Genomic DNA, 25,613 nt, shown 5'->3' with positions numbered 1-25,613 from the left:
CATGGGAGACACAAGGAATAACGTACAAGAACCAACAAACACTATCTGAAGGACTGGGGCTTTTAAACAGGATAATTATGGAGGAAGACGAGACACACCTGGAATCAAATTAACAATCAACATGAGGGAGAAACTGGGTCATGGAACACATGGGGAGCAAAAAACACAACAAAAACAGTCCATGATCCTGACAATACCACTGTAGAAAACAAAATGCATCTGAATATATACAATGTACCTAAAACCACAACTTATCATCCTCTTGAATTTTAGTTTCAGTTGCTTATCTTAAGGTCAATATGAAACCATGATCGCAACCCAGTTTCTGAACAAAATACTCAAGAAAAAATTTAGTGGGAAATTTATCAGACTGTGATATGAATTTTTAGAATAACATGAACCAAAGAATTGTTTAGTGTAATATGAGGAATGCGTTTAACAAAATATAGAGGGTTAATTTCGATTGCATGGTTATTTCAATGCTTCTACAGTATCAGATTATTAAATTAAATACACACACTCCATAAGCTCCATCTACAGCTCCTCTCTGGTCTTTGTGAGCGAGTGCGCTCTCCTCAGATCTGGCTTTGTAAGCCAGTGATGGTATACGGCCACAGGGTTGAGGTTCCAGTGTTTGTGGAAGGAGATTGGGCTCTGTCGTGCCAGAAGCTCTTTTACATAATCTTGTGGACGAGCCTTTGGTCAGAAAGCAGACCATGTAATTACACCAGCAGTTTCACACAGCTCATAAAGATGCACTATTCCTAATTGCAACCATATTATTTCCCAAATGTTATAATGGACAATTTATAACATGGTGTACATTGACACTTTTTTATTATTAAATTAAATTTCAACAACTTCTATGCCTTTTAAAATGTGTTTTTCACCCAGAAACTAACATTGTCAATTAATTTATCCTCATATTTTTTGAAACCCATATTACTTTTTCCTCTGTGGAAAAAAGGAGTAGCAAAAAAAATTAAAATCTATGCTGCTTTTCACACAAAAAGAAATGGAATGGTATTCACATTACTGATAAAAGTTGTGGGTCACTAAGGTTACTTTGAAGAAAATGAATACTTTTAATCAGCAAGGATATATTCAGTTGTTCAAAAGTGACAGTGAAGACCTTTATGTTACAGAAAAAAAAAAAAACATTTCAAACAAACGAGCATTTTTCTGAGCACCAAATCAGCATTTTTGAATAATTTCTGAAGGATTATGTGACACTGAGAACTGGAGTAAAAACATCTGAAAATTCAGCTTTGAATAAATTACATTTTAAAGTATATTACAGCAAAACAGTTATTTAAAGGTAATATAATACTTCTCAATATTATTGTTTTACTCTATTTTTGATCAAATAAATTGAGAGGCAATGAATGTCTGGATTTTTTATGAATAACTAATTTTCTCATATAAGCATCTATCATAAGGCTTCGAAAGACTTAGAACAAACTGTACAGATCACATTTATAATGATTTTATGGTGTTTTTTTTTTTGTCCTTTTTGAGCTTTATGGCCACTGGTCCCCATTTACTTTTATTGTATAGAAAGCAGTGTGAATATTCTTCAAAATGTCTCCTTCTCCAGTAAAACAGGTTTAGGACGACATAAGGACGAGCACCTTATTACAGCATATTGGGGAAAACAATTCCTTTAATTTACAATCAAATCAATGGAATTTAGGATCAAATAGTAAATTCATTTTATAAATGAGTTCTGGGTCTTGGTAATGCAAACCAAAAGATAAATGAACCTCTCTTCCTGTCTGTTTGTACCCTTAATTCTGCTGTGAAATAAATTCAGGATTGCTCTTCGCATTTGTACCCAGAGGTTTCAGCTTATTTGTTGCTCTGAATGGGTGCCAAAAGCATCATTTACTTGTGTTTTGCTGCTGTAGAGCAACACAGAGTAAGACAACAGTGTGTGGGTGTGTATGCTACCTGATGGAAAAGTGGGCTGTGTGTGACCGGGAGTCCCAGCGTGGTCAGACACATCCCTATTACCATGTCATCAGGGGCATCCGAACTGCGGCAGCTGCAGCCACCAGCCAAAATCTTCTGCACCGCTACTCTACTGAACACTATCCTGTAAGAAAATAGAAAGAATGAAATAAATAGTTCTATGGGACATTATTTGGTTCACGCAGACAATTCAGACACTGAATACCACGACGGTTCAGGACTTCTAATAATGTGACAAGGTTACATGTTCAGTCTTAAGTGTCTCCTGTGTGACAGTCACGGCACCATTGTGTTTTTAAACAGTGCATACATTGTAATGGGAAGTCACTGTCTGCTAATAACACTGCTACCATTAAACAGAAAACTATTGAGAGCATATTAGGAGATAAAGATTGCAAATCTAAACAGATGAGTACCAAATTATATTTTACCAATCTTAAACCAACATCTTCTCAATAACATTTTCTTAAGTGGTGTTTGATTAAGCTGCTGAAAAAATTTTGGTTAAGTAGTTGCCAAGGAGCTATTATGTAGTTGCAAATGGGTTTTGAGTGGTTTTTAGAATGTTGCTGTGTGGTTCCTAAATTGTAATGAGTGAGGTAAACGGTTGCAAAAGGATTCAGAGTTGATTTAATTGTTTTAAATATATATATATATGAAGAATTTAAAAGCCTCTAAGTGCCATTTGAAGTTTTCCTCTAAAATGAGTATTTTTCTCAGGCTCCTATGTTCATGTTCAGTAATTTCATGAGAATGGCAAATAAAAAACAACTATTCATTGCCATTAATAAAGTAAAATTACTGAACCTACACTTAGGAGCCTGAGATGGCTTTTATATATATATATATATATATATATATATATATATATATATATATATATATATATATATAACAAAATAGTCAAAATAGTCTTAGCAAGCGGGCCCACAGTCAGCACATGCCTACTGATTGATTACCAACTTGAACCTGCACCAAAAAATGACAGCTTAAATATTATTACACGCATTACTTCAAATATTTAGTAGTTCACATGTACTCGGCCGCATGGAGGTTCTGAGTGGTTTTAAGTTTATTGTTATGTGTTCTGGATGGCTTCTACATCATTATTATGCAGTTGCTATGGGGATGTAAGGGTTTATTTGCACTTATGTTTGTCTGTTTCTAAATAAACTCAGTGGTGCACACAGTACTAGCCAACCTCTATTTGTGCACATGGCGTTACCTGTGCAAAATACCACTTTTTATGTGTTTTTTTAATAATAAACTGGTATTGCTAACAATTTTCCGACTTGTCTACTGGAACACGGTCCACTTGGGTGTGATATCATGTTCCAAGATAAATCGAACGCAGTATTTCTGAAGTCAAAAAAGCCCATCCGGAATTCTTCATCATTTGTTTGTTTGTTTTATTTATTTATAGAGCTCAATTAAAACAATGCAGGGTTGACCAATGTGCTGTACAATAACAACGAATAAAAAGGAGACCAACATCACAGGAAGAAAAAGAGTAATAAATAAGCAAGTAAAACAAACATCATAGAAAAGAAGGAGAGCCACTTTGTTAAATCAATGTGTTGAGCCAAAGGCTAACTCTAATAAATACAATTACATTTTTTTTTAAAGAACCCAATGTAGGTAAAAGTCTATGATATAAAGGCAAGCCACCACTGAAAATACCCGGTTACCAGTAAGTTTTAATCTTGTCATTTTAGCAGATTTTACTGCATTCTGGTAGCTAACTAGCATCCTGTAAAAGTATGTATGACACCTGTAACTTATCCTTCTTCCATCTATGCTCTTCTCTCCGACAAGCTTGTCTCAAATTTCGTGTATCCTCGTTTAACCAAGGATAAGATTTAGTCTTACCACTCTTAGCCCTTAACAAGGCTATAGAGTTTAGGATAAAGGAACAGGTAGAGTTGAATATATCAAAGGCTGCATTTACATCACAAGAGCCAAGAACAGCAAAACATGTCAGATTCAGAAAATAAGGTCTTAAACCTCTCGATGGCAGCTGTGGTTACATAACGAACCTGACGAGCTGAAGGACAGATAATCTGAGTGACACATGAAGTAAAAATACTACTGCGAATAAACATATGATCTGAAAAAAATGAGTTTTGAATTTCAATATCCCCAACAGAAAGGCCCAGAGATAATATTAAGTCCAGGGTCTGACCTTTTTCATGAGTAGGACCCTGCACATGTTGGACAAAGTTGAAGGAGTCAATTAGATGCAAAAATTCTTTAGCCAGTGGATTTGATGAACAGCAGACATGCACATTGAAGTCCCACGTTATTAAAAGTTTATCATATTTTAAACATATATCGCCCAAAAATCTGTAAAGTCCCATATAAAATCCTTGTTGAATTTTGGTGGACGATATATCACAGCACAGAGTATTGACAAGTTCAACTGAAACAACTGCAGCTCAAAACTAGCATAATGTGTGATGTACAGAGACCGACATTTCAAGCTGCTCTTAAAAATAGTTGCCAAACCACCTCGGGGAATTCAAAAAGCCACAGTTAGACAGTAGCAACTCTGAAAATGAACTTAACCAGTATTTAACCAGGTCTCTGTTAAAAATAAAATGTCCAAATTCTGAGAATCAAAGAAATCCTTTGAGATAAAAGTTTTGCTTGCAAGTGACCGCACATTAATCAGAGCAAATTTTAACTCTGTGGAAACTTCCAGCTCACCCGATTCGCGACGCAGGGAACATAGATATTGCAAGTTCACTTCCCGTGAGCGAAGTTGTGGGAGACGCCGCAGTGGGAGATCACTACGGGTGCCAGGGAGCACAGGAATAATCCATTGATGTGGTATCTCCATAGAGCACAAGACAATAGAACAATCCTTTCCCTTAGGAGAGTCAATCAAATGTTGCAACGGTAGCTGCAGATAGACTTGCCTTTAGCTTGACTAAAAAGCCACCTCGAGTTTTGCGTCTTCTCCGATGCTTTTTCCAGCAAGGAATGAAGGGCAGCCGACAGAAACAAGTCAGTGACCGACACCGGGCAGGAGGAAGATGGGCGTCAAATCCACTCGGCAAGACAGTATGTGACTCTTCCATCGAAGATCTTATCGCAAACAGAATTTGACGATCATACTGTAACAAAGCTGGTGAACTCATAACAGAAGAACACAGAAAAGCAGACAGAGCGAAGACAAACAGACTGAGAAGCAGACAGAAAGCCACGAACACCGGCGCCGTTTTGTCACAAGAGGTGTCTGGTACCAAAGCAGGTTTGACAAAGCGATGTGTCATGCGGTGCAACAAGACTCTAAATATGTCCTGGGGCTATTTTTTTCACTTGCTTTTTCATCTGTCAGGTGAAAATTGTAAACCTCATCACTTTAAAAAGTTTGCACATCTGAACTATATACTTAAGTGTAATAATTGAGGATAAAGGTTTAGAATGAACCCATATGCCTAAGTATGGGCAATAGAAATATCTCAGCAGCAAACTGTATCTATAACTCTATATAACTCTAACCCTCCACCTCCAGTGATGTAGCTGTAGCCGTCCCTGCTAAGCCCATAGCCGTAACGTTCTCCAACACTCACAGCTTCATTTGGATCATAACAACCCAGCAGCCTCCGCAGTCTGGGAAGACCGGAAGATCATGATTGTATAGTACATTATGTGACAATTATGCACAGTGTCAGTTTACCAAACAGGCATAGACTGAACATAATAACAAAATTCCAAAAACTTTATTTATTTATTTATTTATTGTCCTTTTCTACCCATCCACCTTTCTGGTCTGTCCTCGGCCCTGTGTTTTCAGCTCTCCTAGCTATATTGGCAGACATGCACATTTGGATGAAAACACAATATATTAAAATAAAAGCAATACATTTTTAGTTGACAGATTATTTTTAAAAAGACTTGAAGTCTTGAACATGTGTACCAATGTTGTCCATCAACGCTGTTTCCATCATATTTCATTCCATTTAAAGAGATGAGAAAAAATAGTAATATTGCTTCCACAAAAATATTTTTGTGTTCAACCACAGCCATTATTATTAACCGAGCACCACTAATAATTGTTAATAAGTGAGCACCAAATCAGCATACTGGAATGATTTCTGAAGGATCATGTGACACTGAAGACTTGAAGTAACGGCTCCGGAAAATTCAGCTTTACCATCACAGGAATAAATTACATTTTAAAATATATTAAATTAGAATAAATAGAAGACAGTTATTTTGAATTCTAATACTATATCACAAAATTCATTACTATATTTTTCATCAAATAAATGGAGCCTTTGTGAGTATAAGAGACTTTTCAAAAACGTTTCTTTCAAAAACATGTTTAGAAAAAAAATTCTAATTGTTTCAAAAAACAATATAATCAACACCAAAGGATTTATGCCTACTGCAGGACAAACTAATAATATGCAATGATAAAACACAAAAGATCATAATCAAGCTAAACTGGATGACCCTGAGATCCCCATTAGAGTTTTAACTGGGCCTGAACAACAAACAACGGGTACAATACCACCATTGTGGTTCATTCCAAATACCTCCCAATGACTTTTCTGGCTCTTTCCTGTTAAAAGGATAGAACTGAGGAGAAGTGCTTGAAAAGGACCGATAATACAGAAATGGTGAGCTCAGAAAATGTCCTGTGCAAGATTCAAAAGTTTTAGTTGCCCACTGCACATGTCTGTCCCCTTCATTTCTTTACTCTGCACTGAAATTTTCTTGATTCTAAGAGGCCCCAATGTTCTGAGGGCTTTCAGGACAAAAGTGCAGAGGAATGCATCAGAGCATAAAGGAAATCAATCATAAAATCAATACAGGAGCTTCCATTAAAGGATTGCCATTGTTGGCTGGAAATGTACCTTGATGGCTATGCCATTATGTAGGCACATTCCAACATTTCTATGGTCCATTACAAAGTTTGAAAGGAACCACAAGGAGTCAGTGTGGTTCATAAAGCCCTTCATGCTTAGATATAAGAAGAGAGAGAGGCCAAATCAGCAAAATTGCATGGATGTATATTTTTCACCTAAGAACTCAGGAGTGAGGTGGTGCAGAAGACTCCTTCTGCTTGGATCAGGAGGTTAATAGTGACTCTGTGACACTGTGAGGATGAGTAAAAGAGTGGTATAACAGAGCGTCAGAGGGAACGAGAGGTGCCACAAAAGCTTTGCAGCACCTATGAAAGATTAGCTCTCCCATGGCAGTCGAATGAGAAGGTCAGCCAGACACCGGCTGAGAAGTGGGGAGCGGACAGGAGGAGGACAGAACAAAACATACTGAAAAAAGCTCCGGAACACCGACTCTCTGGATCTGTGGGAGTAATATGTGTCCAGAGCATTGCCACAGCACAGCTGACTGAGCTCTCCTCTACACACACACCCACACCCACACCCAAGAGAAGACTTCTCACTCCCCTAGATGCTTAGCTCTTCATTCTGGTGCAGAGACAAAGAGACTGAGAGAGACAGAAGTCTAATTTAGGGGACAGGTGTTGAAAGTCCTCAGAAACTATTCTCAGCTCTTTCGTCATTAGCAAAGTTCCTGGAGATCAATACTGGATATATGAGGTTTTGGGTTTTAGCCACTGGAGGAACCCAGGGAGTTTGTGAAGGGAGAAGAATGTCTCCAGGCTGACTCTGCAGTCAGATATATTAGGTATTCAAAAGAATATACTTAAAAATTAACTTCGAAAATCCCACCGTTTGAGAGTTGATTAACATAACGAATTGAAACTCATTAGAATGTCTGTCATGATTTACACAGCAAATATCCTTTTTAGACTAATTAGCCACTTTTCCACCGAAATTACCTGGAACAATTTGTCCCAGGAACTTTTTTCCCGCAGACCTGTTGCTGTCTGCGTTTCCATTGCGGTACCTAGAAGATTAGGCAAATAGTCTGGTGACGTATATCTGTGTGCGTTTCTCTATACCAAGTACGTAGTTCGGAGTTCGCGAGTTAGACTCGGGAGTGTGGACTCCCGTGGACTGGATGACACAAGTCCGGTAATTCTGCAAACAGCAGCGTACTTTATAACGTCAGTGCAATTTTCCTTACAATAAGACAAAATATGATATCAAACACCACTGCCTCTTCGTTTTCATTTAAACATATTAGCCTCAGAAATGTAGTTCAGGGAACATACATTACAATGAAACGAAATATCAAGCAGTATTACCTCTTAATTTTTATTTTAACGTATTAATAGATTAATAGAATAAAGACCAAAGATTACCTGTTAGATTTTCCCAAAACGAATTATAGCTTGTTTAACCACTACAAAGACATCAGCGGCAAATGTTAGAAGGACTAGCCGAGTTGAGACTGCTCTCATTGGGAAACATGAGCACTGAGTGCCCACACGTCTCTGAAAAACTGCAGATTTGAGTTTTAAACAACTACATTCTCGCCTGAAATACTTTTTAAACTACATTGCATGACAAAATAACTACAAAAATTATGCAAATATATGTTGGTTAAAAAGCAATACTGCGTGAATCAGCCAATCAGCATGCTCAGTTCCCAAGTTCCGCCCCCGGAAGTTGCTGCGTCCCAATTCGTATACTATCCGTCCTAAATAGTAATTGAAAATGGAATTAGTATGTCACAAATTATAGTATGTTTCTTCCCATAGCTATAAATTCTATTTACACTATGTTAAAATAGCAGGTTTTTCTGCTATTTATACTACTTGCAAATAGTGCCAATTATCTGCACCTCAGTATTGTAGTAAATTATAAAACAGTACGCAATAACGTATTGAGTGCAAATTATAGTTTTAATTCAAATTATTAAATGGATGCCACCTTACTGGGACAGTAAAGCCCTCCCTACACCTACCCTAACCCTACCCGATACTTTTATTTTCAACTTTTTGATTATTTCCTTCATTTTTATTGAAAATAAATGCCTTTCTGATGCGATATGAGATTTGAAAAGGGAAAAAAAAAAAGTTTGACAAAAGGTGGGCTCGAACTCGGGTTGATCGCATCAAAAAGCACACGCCTAACCATTTACACCACTGAAACTGATGCTAAACAAGACATTTTTTTTGTGTTGACTAACCCAATCACATGTTAGTGGGTGGAGTTAGTATATATAACCTTTGCCAACAAGGCAGCCTATTTGCACTTAGTGTAAATAGACACTCCGTAAAAGGAATGTAAATCACAAAGACAAGAGGGAATCATCAGTCCATTTAAATGTAAACATTTTGGAGACTTTGTACTTTATATGGTTTTGGGTCACAGGTTGAGACAATGTGAGCCATGTTCTTAGAGGATACAATGCAAATACATTTTACTTTTTTTCTCACGCGTAATGGTTCTTTTCACAACCCTTGTATGAGCTCAGACTGTGAAGTTGATGCTTGTCTGAACATAATAAGTGATTAAAAACCTTATATTAATGAGTGCTGCATGTTCCTCTGAGATTATGATGAATAAACGGTCACAGTGGAACCTGCCCTGTTGTCATCCCAAAATAAATATCAAGAGACAAACCTCTCTCTGTGTTAGGGATAAGTATAAATGGGTCTGTGATGTCACTGTAGTACTCCGATGAGGCAGCATCCTTTTCCCAAGTTTGTTTAACTAAAGGAACTGTGAAGATAAATTTGAGCATACGGTTTAAGATAGCATTACATTTACTGGAGATTATAACATCTATTTGAAAGAGCAAAAAGAAAGATAGATAAAATCAATAAATAATATGAAATTAAAAACTTCACGAAAAAATATATCCTTCTCTAAATTTGCAGATGTTTTACCAACACTTATGATCTTTGTAGCCACACACAACATGTTGAAGTATTAAATGCTGCCTGCAATGTTTGATAAAATCAAACTCTAAAGATAATCATGCAAATCGGTGCAATTACGCCAGATCAGCTGCAAAATGGAATCTGTCCTTGAATATAAAACAGCATTTATACCTGTCCTATTATACAGTACAAAAAGACCAGAGAAGGGAACTGGGGAGAGAGTTGTCTTTGTGAGGACAATGTTTCTGAAAAGCTACGATGGAACTCTGTGAGGCAAAAATCAACCAAATTAATTCATTGTCACTTCCAGATATCACATGTTGTCCAAGACACGAAGTGGCAGGCATCTGTATTTATTCACTTTTATAACTGTCTATCTGTAATCCTCTCAATGCATGGCTTGGTGGGCTCTTTTCTGCCGATTTGCAGGCTTTGCTTTTTAATCAAGACTGAATGATCCAATCCCTCGTAATTCTAAACTAAATAAAACATGCAGTCATAGATATTTGTAAGAAGCAAAGATTTATCTCTCTGTAAACAGCATATAGTGTATCCTAAAGACTAATATTAATGGCAATGATAAAGCAGAGGTGAAATGTATACTCAAACTCAATGAAAAATATTATCAATAAAAAAATTATTTATTTTTAGTTCGAGTTATTTAATAATGTAAACTAAACTCCATGGCTCATGGTAACATTTACAACCCTAATATTAGAATGTTTTATTACATGCAGAAATTAACATTGAACAAAATTAATAAATGCTATAAAACTGCTGCTCATTATTAGTTTGTTACCTAAAAAGCCCTGACTTCACCTTTAAAGTTTGGTTAGTTATGATCAAATCATGGTCTTTTTCTATTTCTGAAGAACGGGCTGACTACACCCACCTCTATCTCCATGAAATCTTTGGCATGTTTTAACAGCAACAAAGACATCCTCCTTCTGCACAGGGTTTCCCTATAAAGAACAAAAGATATTTAAAGCAATTTGGTGTCTGCTACCAATCTGGGCGTTACAGTATTTGGGTCAAAACCAAAGTACCTCTTGTTCCAACTTTAAGAGATAGTAGGACTTAGGACCATTAAGTTATTACAGAATGTCTGTGTGTCAGCTTTGAGAGGACATTTAGTATAATGTGCCTTATTTCGAGGAATATGAATTCATAGGCCTTTGATTATCACTCAGAAAGAACAGCAAATGCGAAACGCCATAAACAGGAATTTGGCGTTCACATTTGAAGATTGTAATTTATTTGGGCATTAGAGCAGGGAAATTCAACGACAAGTGACTGTGAGATATTAATACGCCTTGACTTTCTCTTGGCAGTCTCTTATGAACAGCACGATTTGTCATAGTTTCATTAATTCCCATGGCTGAGAGCTTATATAAATCTCTCTGAACAATTGGTGAGGTGCGTTAGCATAGTACTTACACAGGCAGACAAGGTGTTGGTGGTCGTAGCACAATCTCTTGTTGAGGACGAGCTGTGTAGCTCCGAGCAAAATTCATTCACCGCAGTCAAAGTGGAACCTCGCCCTTCCTCCCAAATGTAGAAAGCAATGTAAAACAGCAATAACAGAAGCAAAGCTTGACTTCTTCTAGGAATCATTGACTATTCAGGGTTGTACTTAAGAAACAAAATGCAATTAAAACAAAGAACTTCAGAAATCAGAGAAAGAGAGTGTATAATAGAGTGTAGTAATAGTTCAGTCAAAATAATATGACTTTGAATAAAAGATTTGCAAGGAATAATGATTAAACTGCACTGTAAAATGGCACTGTTATAATATTTCATAGTGGCTTTTTGGAACTTGACAGCTCCTGGTCACCATTTGCTTGCAATGTATGGAAAAGAGCAGCATGAACATCTTATTTTTGTGGTCTATGGAAGAGAAGAAGTCATACAGATTTGGAAGGACATGACCAGTAAGTAAATGACAACAGGATTTTCATTTTTTTGGAGAACTATCCCTTTAAGAACAAGACAGATGCCAGTCGGTAAGACCAGAGGGTTTTGAGCAGACTCTTAAGAGTACTGCATCAATAGAAATCACAAAAGTAGCACTGAGAGTTCTCTCTGGAACATACAGTCTCATTTTTATCAGCAAGAGAGAGAGAAGTGATGGCAAGAGAAAATTAGAGAGAGCGTCTTTCAGTGTCACAAAATTCAAAACCCTTTAAGGGTGACTGCTCCTGTGTGAAATCAATGAGGATTCATTTATATACAGATATTCCCATAGGGAGATGGCACATTATTTCAACAGGAGACACCAGACACTTTGAATTGAGATGTGACACCAAAGGTGAGTATAGAGAAAGTGCATTATATAAGCGGAGAAGAGCGAAGATGACACATTTGGAGAGATGTATAGAGTATATTATCTGTGTCTGGGTTATTTTAGAAAATAATATCTTTTGTTGAGATATTTTCTAGCCGATGCATTAGAGCAATTTCCATTACAAATAATTCATATTTTTTATAAAATACCAAGCACTTCCACTGAAAGAAAATGAATATTTAACAAACAAACAAAAAGATAACTGTAGGGCATATGTACAGTACACTGAAATATTTTGTGATCTTTCTCACCTCATGTTGAAGGTCAATTGTGAAATCTGATTTGGGCGGCTCATAATTCACACATTCTGCGGTTCTGAGATACCAGATCAAATAATATCTGTATTACATATCTGTATTACAGCAGTTGAAATCTGACCGCTTAGCCAGGGGGCAACTGAGAGCCCAGCCAGCCATAACGTCAGGATAAGTGAAGCTGTAGGGGTCCTCTGAGAAAGCATAGTGGTGGATAATTGTTGGTTCATCATCATGGAGGGGTCTGCCCAGAAACCACTCCTATGGAGAAAAGACACTCGGGGAAGAACTAAGAAGCAGTAGGCTTTGGATTTATGTGCCAAGTGCTGTTTCAGGCTGCTCTTTCATTACCTCAAGTCCACAGGAGAAAGTTTTAATTGTGTTGACCTACTGTTTCTACAGGGAATGTTAGCTCATGGAGTAGTTCATGAAGTAAAACACTTTATTTTCAATTCACATGGCCTAAATAGTAATATCCAAGATGTCTTGGTACAAGCAGTTGCATGTAACATCCAAATCCATAATGCCCTCACATTCAATTTTTTGTTTACTGACAATATGTTTGGGTCTCTTAAGGGGGAAAAACAGTACAGGTAACATTTCACACAATTAAGAAACAATTTATGAGAGGACAGACCCCTAAGGGCTTCCTCGCAGCTGCTTATGATGGGATGTTTGAAATTAAAGTGACATAGAGAATTTCAAGTCCTGAGTATCCACAGCGTGAAAAGTACATTTGGTTGAGAAAGTAAACGAGGACAACACTTTTTGGCTGCTTTCTAGGAATTCTGCATTCCCAATGTCAGTGACATGATTTATGATCAGTACCTCAACCAATGACATGCTCTCTTAGATTTCCTGATTCAAATACAATGATTTTTGCTGTAAGAGAACCACATTAAACAAGCCGTAAAGTCTTGATATTACACTGTTGCAGTAACCATAGTTGAAAGACTGAAAAGTCTGCAGCTCACCTTTCTTGTCTTGAATTTGCTCAGCACCTGCAGAAGGTTATGTAAGTTCACGTTGGTCTCTTCTTCCATAAACACAATCCACGAAGATGTTTGACAGTATTGTGAGGCAAGGCTGAAGACAAGAAAAACAATAAATACAGCTGCTTAAAATGTGTTTAAGACAACTTTATGAATAAACAATTGTAATTCTGACATGTCGAGAGGTGGAGTACATTTTGTGTTGTGTTGTGTATGTTCATGAGTTTTACTGTGGCAGTGCCGGAAGAATGCTCCAGTTCCCATCATAGTCTGACAGCTTGTGAAGGAGCACAACATCTGGCGAACTCTGCAAAACAGCACAAAATCTGGTAACATCTTATATGAACAACACCCATTTAAAGAGATTTTGCTCAGTCTTATTCCTAACTCAATGTATTCTATAACAGGTGACACGTACTATGGCAGAAAGCAGTTCTTCATACAGGTGACAGCACTGAAAGCTGCCAGGTAATTTATGAATAAACATGTAACAACTGATATGCAATGATATGCATGAATTCACAGTTAATCCAATTTTAAAGGAAAACATGTTCCATAAAAGAACATTCTGTTGAAAGGGAAAAACAAAAGAGTTGGGAATTACATACAGATTAATTTTTTTTAATTTTTGGTAGAAGTCCCCCTTTAAAACCTCATGTCAACCAGACTGATAAAGTTCTATAGCTGCAATTTTAAAATATTTAAATTCATTAAATTTAATGTTGAAAATATTACATTTATATAATTTTAAAATATATAAAGTCTTAATATAATATAATTAATATAATATAAAATATTTTTTAAATAAACATTCATAACTCCAAATGACATCAAAAGGAACTACTAGCAATTCAAAAATTTGGGGATTATGGCTCTACTACATGGAGAAAGGTCAAGGAATGCCCATTTTAAATGAGAAAAGGTAGGAGTAAAAAGATGCCAGAGGGTATCTGTATGCACCAAATGTTCTTAGAAGACTGAAACACTGGCTTATTTAAATGATGAATACAATAGCAGAGAGTTTGAGGTTATTCAGAATGTGCTGGAAAATTAAACAGATGGAAGATCAAAAATTCAACATTTGGGAGGGTAGAAAATAACTTTTTTTTTAAGTGATTAACAGCAGAAAATGAAAACACCTCCGAAATGACTCGCTGTTTTAAGACACAAATTGTGTTCTGTTAAAGGCACGTTTTAAATTTTTTCTCTCTTGTATCCTGAATGTTACATCTTCAGACAACTTTGCATAATACAGGCAATGCCGCGACAGGCTGTTGACTTGTTAAGTCAGATAAAGATGATGCGTGTAATTTATGCGTTCCAAGCATTACCAAAACAATTGCAAAAATAATAGCCCTGTAAGACTAAAGAACCTCAGTTACTTTGATCTTCTGAGATACAAACAATAAAACACAGTATATTAACATACAGGCATCTGTTTCACCATCTCACTGAGAGAAGATGCGAGAAAACTCCTTTCTCACCTATATTGTTCCTTCCCCTCACCCATTCTTCCCTTCACTCAGCTCACTCAGAATGGTCAATAGCAACATATAATATTTGACATGAATGCAAGTGATATTCACAGTCATGTTTGGTATCATTTGAATTGTCTCTAGTACTGGTACAATTGACTCAATGCAAGAAGCAGACTAAAAGGTAATACAGATCCTAAGAGTTTAGAAATATATTGCTTACTGTAGAGGGTTTGCTACTTCCCAGTGTCTTTCATGCAAATTACCATCTGTCCCCGAAAGATGTAAACTCTCCATGTCTAGGCCTTGTTAAATGCAAATTCCAATTAGTTGTTACCAGTGGTGTAGCAAGTCAGCCTCTGGCTCATATGCAAAAAAAATTCTGTCAGTATCGCAAAGATGAAGTTGACGATGCTGACTCGCCATCTCCTCACTGGATGCACCTTGAGAAATGCATCTTTACAGATTACATAATGAAAAAGTTTCTGTTTTCGAATTTGAATCATTTTGTTTTAAAGTAGTAATTTAAAGCTTTCTATAGATATATTTATCGCGTCTGTGAGGCAAGTATTCACTGAGTTTCGGTTCATTTTTGTGAAGCTCTCCTGCTCAAGACAGACACAGCAGAAAGCACATCCTGTTTGTTTTCTTTATTTTACAAAAGCACAATGTTTTGTTGATATTGTGAGGGCCCAAAAATAAAAGTAGAACCTTTACAGTTCTGAATGATGAATGATGCTATTCAAACATCAACTATTCAAACATCTGCTCACACTTTAGGCCTGTGGCTGTTATATTAAGCTAAGTATTTTTTTTTTTCGATTTTGGCTTCCAAGGATTATAGCCTCATTTCTTCTAGCACAACTCCCTTCCCTTCATAGCGGCGCGGATTCGTTCCTCCGAACCAAAACTTAACATCTGAATCAGCTTAATCAGTGATTGTTATCAAATGCCGTCTTTACTGTTGCTACATTGCAGGACATATTTGATAGTAAAGCGTTGAAAGTACAATCTGCACAAGTGATCTGTTCCCCAGGCTGAAATGTGTGTGCGCGCGTGTGCCTGTGCGGCGGCGTGCTCCAAAACGGACAAGCAAAGTACACTTTGAGCTTCGGGCGCGTCGAAATAACACAGAAAAATATGCCAAAAAATACACACACAATGTGTCAAAATGGCCGGTTATGAGAGTCTTCACTTTTATGTTTTAAGTGGACGAGAACAGTTGGGAGAAAATCCGATGCATGTCAGTATATTGTCTTAAAGTGTCAGACTGGAGCTTGAGCCATCAATGTTAATCAAAGAACAAAATGCAAAGAGAAAATCACACACAGCTCTTAATCTGAACAACGTTATAACTTTAATAAACATAAATCTATCAGTACATACAGTGAAAACTATGCAGTGCTCATTTACATTTGATTACTTTTGTAACTATTACTTACCTGAACATTAATATTAGTAGACCTTCATGGAAAAATGAAAGCACTGTTTATTTCATTTCGTTTGTGTGTTTGTTTTATTGTATTTGTCCGTTTGTTTTACTTTGTTTCTTTGTTCATGTTGTTACTGTATCTTATCTTATGTATATAAAACACTAAAAATACCTGCACACTGGTGCATTTACAAATTGATGAAGTGCAGGCATTTTTAGTGTTTTATATACATAAGATAAGATACTGTAAGAATATGAACAAAGAAATAAAGTAAAACAAAAAGTACCGATAAGAATACCGTTAAAGTACCGGATCGATAAGCAGTATCGGTAAGAGTAGTAATACCGTTAAAACCTTAACGATACACATCCCTACGCACGAGGCTTGCTGTCTTTGATAAAAAGTCATCCGCACTCTGCCGTCGCATTGCTTTGAAGGCCTCTGATGCTTTCATGAATCGAAAACCTGGAGTTTGGATGTTAAGCTTGAGGCTATGGCATTTCTGAGTGGCCCTAAAGCCTGTGTTATACTTTCCGCGTGGATGCGAACTATTTGTATTTATACTACCAAAAGCGTGCAAGTTTCAAGCACATGTCGCAGGTCTCATGGCAGCGGATTCTGTACTGCCCCAGGGTGGCTTTATAAGAGGCCGTTTCTTTAGTGGATGAAGCTCAAAAGAGTTTGCTCCTCGTGGTCGGCCCTCCACCTACTGAGAGTGCCCCGCAGTTTCTTTCATGCCCTCTCAACAGGATCCTTGCTTCCTGTTGCAGGGGGTCAGGATGGGCACTGTTTTCCATCACCAAGTGATAACGATGTACACTTTGGCCCGACAGAACTTCTTCGGCAGGAAATCTGAGGATGCTATGTTCACTAGTATTAGAGTGAGTGATATAGCATCGCCCAATCCATCAGCCCATGAAGTGCTGTGATTCTATACGGGCTTCAGACAATCGGCACACCCAAGGGGCATTCCCATTGCGTCATCTCATTCCCTATTCAGAGAGCATGTACACAAGTAACCCGAAATGTTTTTGTTTCATGCAGATGTGTTTTATGTAACAATTTCACAAAGCAGAAGTCAAACCATTCTGTTTTTGCTTCAGATTTTGAAATTATTTAATTTTTTTAGACTGTAAATATTGAGGGTGCATTTTTTTTTCATGTCACATTTGATGTCTCTAAGCCAGGATTTTAAGTTTTGGCACACACAAAAAAAGCATACATATGCACAATCACTATCATGGCAGACAAATGCAACATAAATCACACAAGAGACACATGTTGTGTCTTCCCACCCATCTATTACATTGACCACCCTAGCACAAAGCCTACCACAGCAAGCAAATATATTAGCCCCACACTGTGTAGTCATTGTGACAGACACACACAGAGATGCTTTAGAAGCCACAAACACAACTGTTAATACTGAAGTACAATATTTCACTAAATCCCAATAAAAACAATCTGACTTTTCCTAAAACAACAGTGCCATCATGTGGCTAAAAGATCAAGAATCTGAAAACATAAACCATAACCATAAAGGTTTTAATTATATTGTGCCAAATGTACATGTCAAAGATGGCACCGAAGTGCTTATTAAGTGTCAATTACTATAGGTGTCTTTACAAAGACTGTTTACTGCTAATTTGGGGTGACAAATTAATTTCCACAGCAATTGCAACTATACTTTGACACAAGGGGCTGAGATGGATCTGAGCAGGCATCATTTACTCTGACTTTTATGTGGCATTGCGCTTTTACACTGAATTTTGAGCAGGCACAGAGTAACCCTGTGTAAAGACACCTTTGAAGGTGACCTGAAACACCAATGCAGTTTTTTGGTAAATCGAGGAATTGAAATGAAAGATTTTCATTTTGCAGGGTATACCTACCATCTTGTTAAAAACAAATAATAATAACATTAAATTTACTGCAATATAAAATTATTATGAATGAAAATAATAAGTAATATCTTTACCAAAGCATTTAAAACTAAGTATGCTAAATGAAACCAAAACTGCATATTACATACATACTTGTACATAAAGTACAATGTAAAACTACCTGGTTTAAGATTTGAGCCTGATGGAGAAGCTCTGTTCAGCCCTGTGGGTGTGATATGAGTTTTTCTGGCTCTGTATCACAAAAACCAAATCCCGCAATTCTGCCAAAGAGGACAAGAACAGGGAGGAAAAAAATGGACTTTATAGTGCCTAGCAGAGTCAATACATTTTTCATATGCCTCAATTAGATCTTAAATTATCTCTGTGGTATTACAGGATGTGTAACCTTTAAATGTATTTAAAAAAATACAATAAAAATTCAATCCAGAGATATGTTTGAATATCTTCATGTGTTAATGCAGGTAATTACATCCTACTATAATAACATGTAATTCATAATGATTATTGCAAAATAATCAGAAAGAAGAAGCCACACTGTGCAACTCACCAGTAAATTGGTCAAACATTTGTGGATAAGTTCTTTCTTGTTTCTGTGAGAGACAATATGAAGCATTAATATTTTATTCAGTTTAACTGTAATAATGTACATTCATTATGTACACGGCCACACACACCTGTTGGTTTTTATGTTTAATGGGAACTCTCCATAGGCGTAATGGTTTTTACACTGTACAAACTGTACATAACTGTATCCCCTTACCCCTAAACCTACCATTCACAGAAAACGTTTTACATTTTTTTTTTCATTTTTAATAAAACATTATTTAGTATGGTCTTAGCTATTCTAATTATTAAATAATTAATAAATATTAACCATGTTTTTATACCAGTGTAATGCCCATGTCATTATACAAATTGGTGTCCTCATAAATTATATAAACATGCAAACACACACACTAATATAATGCATAACTGCTTAAAATTAGAAAAACCTAATAGCTGGAGTGCAAATGCCCTTATTTAAAAAAAGAGGACAGAATAAGCTTTCAAAGGTTAAACAGTTAATATGACAATGCTTGTGTTTAACGTGAATTATTGTCAGGTATATACGGAGATGACTTAAGTGCATTAAATGACTGCGGTCAGGCCCGCCTCCACTTTGAAAAACATGGTCATTCTAGCCGCCACGTTATTTTGTGGTGCGTGCATATACTAGGCGTTGTAGATCAAAGGAAAAGCGATCTCTGGCATTCATTTATTAAGCCAGTTTCTCTGTCAATAATGAATAAATGAATGAATGAACGAATAAATAAATACAATACATAATACAAATGTTTAAAAAAAACTGTCTGATAAAATGAAAATGACTTCAAATGTTCAGTAATATTAAATGTAGAATTTCCAAATAATATGAAAATACCTGTCTAATGAGAAATAACAAAATAAAAGCCTTTCGTGAACTTGCATATAACCATATTTATCTGTAAATTCACATAGTTATAAAAAGAAAACACCGTTTCCACAAAAAAAGTCTCACTTTTGATTAACAGTACACCACTCCAGAATGTAATTTGCCCAATGTCAGGACTGTCTGATTTTCTATTACAAAATAAAAGCCCTCCAAAATATATGACAAGTTTTGTCTTTGATTTTAGGTAGCTCTAAAAAGGAAACTCCCTGTTTCCACAGAACAATTTCAATTCAGATTAAGTTTCAAGATGGTCTGATGTTGCATTACAAAATAAAAGCCCTCCAAAATCTCATATTCTACCTGTTCTGCCTGTGATTTTGGATAGGTCTAAAAAGGAAACTCTCTGTTTCCACAGAAAAATTTCAATTCAGATTAACAGTCCACTGCCCCAGGGTGTCACTCAGCCAGTTTCAAGACGATCTGATGTTGCATTACATAATAAAAGTCTCATATTATACTTTTTTCTGCCTGTGATTTTGGATATCTCTAAAAAAGAAACTCCCTGTTTACACAAGCCATTTTCACTTTATATTGATAGTACACCACCCAAGAGTATCATTCAGCCAATGCTGATACTGTCTGATGTTTCATTATAAAATTCATAATAAATCTCATATATAACCTGTGTTGTCTTTGATTTTGGATAGCTCTAAAAAGGAAACCGTACTCGGTTACTGTCGTAACCTCAGTTCCCTGAGTTCCTCAGTTCCACTTCATACTGCATCTTGTCTAAAGATGCTATGGGAACACAGTTCAACCACACCGTGCTGATAGAGGAACGACTCAATTTATACCTCCTCAAGCATCAATGCTCAAGGGAAGCATAACAATAACTCCAAGGCTAAAGCAGGCTAAACTCAAAGAGGTCACGCCCGGCCTGGATAATCGTTCCAGAACTTCTTGCATTTTGGCACCCTGGGCCGAAAAATATAAGTAACCAATCAGAGAGCTTGAGCGCCGTGCAGCCAAGAGTTCTCTGTCAGAAAGTCCCTATGTAAAAAATGTGCTATTAAGCAGAGAGGACCCTGGCCTGTAAGGCCAGTACGTCCAGGTTATAAAAGCTAGCAAATGTGGACGGCGAGGCCCACCCGGCCGCCGCACAGATCTCTGTAATAGACACACCATTAGACCACACCCACGATAAGGCGATGCCTCTTGTGGAATGGACTCGTACTCCGATGGGGCATTGTAGGCCCAAGGACGAGTACACTAGCATAACGGCATCCACTATCCATCTGGAGAGCCTCTGCTTCGTAACCGGACGCCCTCTGGCGTGGTTACCGAAGCTAACAAACAGTTGTTCCGACTTCCTAAAGGGGGCGGAATGCTCAAAGTAGATTCTCAAGGCTCTGACAGGGCAGAGAAAGGATAGCTCTCAGTCCTCTTCAGAGGGAGGAAGCGCTGAGAGCGTGATGACCTGAGCTCTGAATGGAGTGGAAAGCACTTTAGGCACATAACCCTGCCCTGGATTCAGAATGACCTTGGAGTCATTAGGCCCAAATTCCAGGCAGGCAGGGCTAATGGAGAGCGCCTGCAGGTCTCCTACTCGCTTGACCGACGTTAGTGCTAAGAGCAGAGCAGTCTTTAGCGACAGTGACCGAAGGGTAGTGGACTGTAGCGGCTCAAAGGCTCAACACCTTGGGCAAGTCCCATGTAGGGACTGTGAGGGGCCGAGGCGGATTCAGCCTCTTGGAACCCCTCAAGAATCGGACAACCAAAGTGTTCCTGCCTGGCCTGCTATAGGGGCGTGTGAGGCTGCTATAGCTGCTACGTAGACCTTGAGTGTTGACGGGGAACGTCCTTTATCCAGCAATTCTTGCAGGAAGGACAGAACCACCGATAAGTCAGAGGTAGACAGGTTTTCACCATGGTCTAGGCACCACGTGGAGAACATAGACCATTTAAGGGCATAGGGCATGGATGAGATTCAGCATCCTTTGAAATGTCTTGAGGGGACGAGTGGCACCGATCTCGAAGGAGGTCGTGAGTTCTCGCATGGCCAAAGCACGTTCTGGCGCGACTATGGCTCGCATTTGAGTCGAGTTGAAAACTGTTCCCAGGAACGATATTCGTTGGTTGGGAGACGGCGTGCTTTTGGCGAAGCTGACCCTGAGTTCCAGGCGCTCTAGGTGGCTGAGGTGGAGGATTCTGTGCAATAAAAGCTCCACCTCTGACTGGGCCAGAATGAGCCAGTCATCGAGGCAGTTGAGAATGCGGACTCCCATCTGTCTCAGAGGGGAAAAAACCGCGTCCATGCACTTCGTAAAAGTGTGGGGGGCCAGAGACAGTCCAAAGGGAAGGACCGTGTACTGATAAGCCACTCCCTTGAAGGCGAATCTCAAGAATTGTCTGTGATGGGGGGGCTATCTGGACGTGAAAGTATGCGTCTTTCAAGTCCAGAGAAAAGAACCAATCCCCTGGCTGAATCTGTGAAAGGATCTGTTTCAATGTGATCAGCCTGAACAACCTCTTCATGAGGGCACAATTTAGGCGTCTGAGATCAAGGAGGCCGCCATCCTTCTTGGGGATGAGGAAGTAACGGCTGTAGAAGCCTTACTCACTCTGAACTGGAGGAACTTTTTCTATTGCTCCTTTTCCCAGCAGAACATCGCCTCCCAGCTTAGAACGTGGGCATTCTCGCATCGCACTGAGGTGGAGACCTGAAGCGCGGGGGTCTCCGAGTGAATTGGAGTGAATAACCTCGTTTTATTATCCTCATAACCCACTCTAACACTTCGGGGATGGCCTGCCAGGCCTCGGCCCGCGTGGTGAGGGGTTGGATAAACTCGATTGGCCGGCTGCACGGGGGCAGGGCACTAGTGAGACATGGAAGAGGAAGTTTGCTCTCTTTTTTAGAAAGTTTGTGTTTTATTTTTTCCCACTATAGCAGCGGGCGGTTGCTTGGGCGCTTGTACGGGCCCTATATTCGCAACAAACACATCTCCCTCCGCACCCAGTGCTGAGCGGGGTGATAAGAGGCTCCAGAGAGGCTGTTTGGGGGGTGGACCACCGTGGCAGACTTGGCCCCCTCCTCTTCCTGTTCTACAGATCAAGACGACGCCAGAGGCGCTGGGTCCAACGCTATCCTAGGTCGGGGGCCCTGGCGCTTAGGAAAGGGGTGGCGTCTGGCTGAACGGAATCTCCCTTGCGTCTGCTGCGTCTTGGCAGGCTGAGCCACAGGGGCGACAGGCTTCGCTGGCTGCTGAGTCGGCATAGGCTTATGGCGACTGGAGGCAGCTACAGAGCTGGAGCACTTGGGCAGGAAGTGTCGCATGGCCTGGGACGACTTCTGTGTCTCAGTAAAACGTTCAGCAAACCCTTCAACCGCCGGTTCAAAGAGGCCGCTGGGAGAAATCGGGGCATCAAGGAAGGGAACTTTGTCTGCATCTTTGATCTCCGTCAGCGTGAGCCACAGGTGACGCTCGAGCACCACTAGGCTGACCATGGACCTCCCGATCGCCTGGGCGGTGGTCTTGGTGGCGCGCAGTGCCAGGTCTGTAGCAGTTCTCAGCTCCTTGAGAGTCGCAGGATCAGGCTCTCTCGACGGCACTCTATCTGTGTCACTCAGCCAGTTTTAAGACGATCTGATGTAATGCAACATCAGATCGTCTTGAAACTAGTTGAGTGACACACTGGGGTAGTGGACTGACTGCAACATCAGACTGCAACATAATGCAACATCAGATCGTCTTGAAACTGGTTGAGTGACACACTGGGGTAGTGGACTGACTGTCAATCTGAAATTGTTCTGTGGAAACAGGGAGTTTCCTTTTTAGAGCTACCTAAAATCAAAGACAAAACTGGTCATATATAAAAATTTGGAGGGCTTTTATTTTGTAATAGAAAATCAGACAGTCCTGACATTGGGCAAATTACATTCTGGAGTGGTTAAGAAGTTATCTTCTATAAGAAGGGAGTTATCGTATGTGAATTTACAGAAAAATATGGTTATATGCAAGTTTTATTTTGTTATTTCTCATCAGTTATTTTCATATTATTTGGAAATTCTACATTTAATATTACTCAACATTTGAAGTCATTTTCATTTTATCCGACCGTTTTTTAAACATTTGTATAATTTAAAATGTATTTATTCGTTCATTCATTCATTTATTTATTCATTATTGACAGAGAAACTGGCTTAATAAATTAATGCCTGAGATCGCTTTTCCTTTGATCTGAGTTTTTACACGTTATTACCGCAACGCCTAGTATATGCGCGCACCACAAAATTACGAGCTTGATTTAAATTAATATATTTTATGCATAGTAGGGATAAATACAACATTAAGATGTTTCTTCTTACTTCTGAGATTGCGTCGTTAAAGGCATGGCAAGAAGGCACTAAGAGAGAGAAATGGTCCATTTTTACAAATATTGACCATTTTCCATTGAAATGGTCAATATTTGTAATAATATAATAGGTGTGTGTTTACTGTTTTGACAGAAACAATCTCATTTGGCTAAAAGTGGCCAGCGATGATGATTATTATTATACTGAGAACGTGTACGTCTCCAACTCACCAAAGCATAGCAGACAGCAGCAGAAATATATGAAACACTGTGTGCCCTCTTCTGGTCAGCGGAGGCATATAACAATAATGATCCCTTGCTGCAGGTAAATATTTATTTAAATAAAGCGGGCAATGAGGTGGCCGGGATCTTACCATTTATTTACATTTCATTGTAACAGCTCATGCATAATGCATCCAAAACAGAGGTCTGATAGCATACAAAGCCTGCTAACACAAAGGTCGGACAAGACCAGGCTATTCTGATTCTAGGTCTTTCACCTAATGTGCCTTTGAGCAAATAATATTCCCTGCTACTGGAGAACATGAGCTTTAAAAGAATGCATTCTCTGATAGATAGATAGATAGATAGATAGATAGATAGATAGATAGATAGATAGATAGATAGATAGATAGATAGATAGATAGATAGATAGATAGATAGATAGATAGATAGATAGATAGATAGATAGATAGATAGATAGATAGATAGATTTGTCCTACTTGTCCTACATAATTTTACCGATAGAAGGCGCAATAGACCTACTTACCTTCATGCATCGCTCGTCTCATGACCGCATGGTAATGTAAACAAGCTGCCGGCTAGCCGGGGTGTGGTGACGCAATAGTGTGTCTTATTAAAAAAAATATCTTCCATTGTTGTGGAGGTCTATTAATCATGTCAGGACAGTCGTAGCTGAAAGACTACGAATGATGAACGAATAAACACCAAGGCACTCATTTATAAAACACAGTATGATTAATGCGATTTAAGGAATTGATTTGAAAGAATTAAAATGGCATTGCAGGTCTTTCTATCATTATTTTATAGGATACGGTGTTTTGATTCATGGATAATATTTAAGAGGCAACAAGTTACTTTAAAAGCAGTCTGAGTCGAGACACTTGTGTTATTTTATATTATTTGGCATATTTGTTATAATATTGCCAAGAATATAACGTGCTTAAAGTATTGAAATAGACAGTGAGGAATACAGACAGGGTGAGGTAATAAAAATAAGGGGATAATAAAAGATAAAAGGATGAGGATGAATTCATGTATAATGTACCAAATACAAAGTATAATGTTTAGATGATAATACAAATGTAATTATCTAATGTCATTTGCAAATTAGTTAAAGAAAATTAAATCAATGCTCTACCACAACATCACTGCATAAAACGTGTTTGTGTGCATTACCATCTCTGTGTCATTTGAATGAATAATCAATAGATAATTTAGTCGCGACCAATAGGTCAGCCAAAAGCGGTCTACGTAAACCATCACCGGGGAAAGCTGATAGAAATCAAGTATCACGCGAATCTGACCCCTCGGAAACATGCTCTTTGTTGTCTAGGTAAGCATGGGCGTGAGGGCGGGGCTACATTTACAACTGGGCGGAGACTCAGGTCCCTGCGCGACCACTGATTGGATTAGATTTCAGCCCAGTGACTGAGAGGGGACTTTCTAGCAAATAAGAAACGCCCTC

The 25,613-nt window shown here is 38.3% G+C and overlaps 1 pseudogene across 1 annotated transcript; it reads right to left on the bottom strand.

Annotated features, from left to right (window-relative positions):
* Positions 1-534: 534 nt before the first annotated feature.
* LOC306865867 (beta-1,3-glucosyltransferase-like) lies at positions 535-21,837 on the bottom strand (annotated as a pseudogene). Its single transcript has 15 exons — positions 21,579-21,837; positions 21,347-21,484; positions 18,302-18,401; positions 13,560-13,636; positions 13,312-13,423; positions 12,462-12,598; positions 12,335-12,398; positions 11,177-11,305; positions 10,632-10,701; positions 9,480-9,578; positions 9,293-9,350; positions 7,255-7,344; positions 5,476-5,586; positions 1,951-2,095; positions 535-696 (listed from the first exon to the last, which is right to left on the bottom strand). The product of its transcript is annotated as a beta-1,3-glucosyltransferase-like (transcript).
* Between the last annotated feature and the right edge of the window lie 3,776 nt (positions 21,838-25,613).

Source organism: Barbus barbus (assembly GCF_936440315.1).
Source record: "Barbus barbus genome assembly, chromosome: 47".
NCBI lineage: Eukaryota > Metazoa > Chordata > Actinopteri > Cypriniformes > Cyprinidae > Barbus > Barbus barbus.
This window is presented reverse-complemented; position numbering and strand designations above follow the sequence as displayed.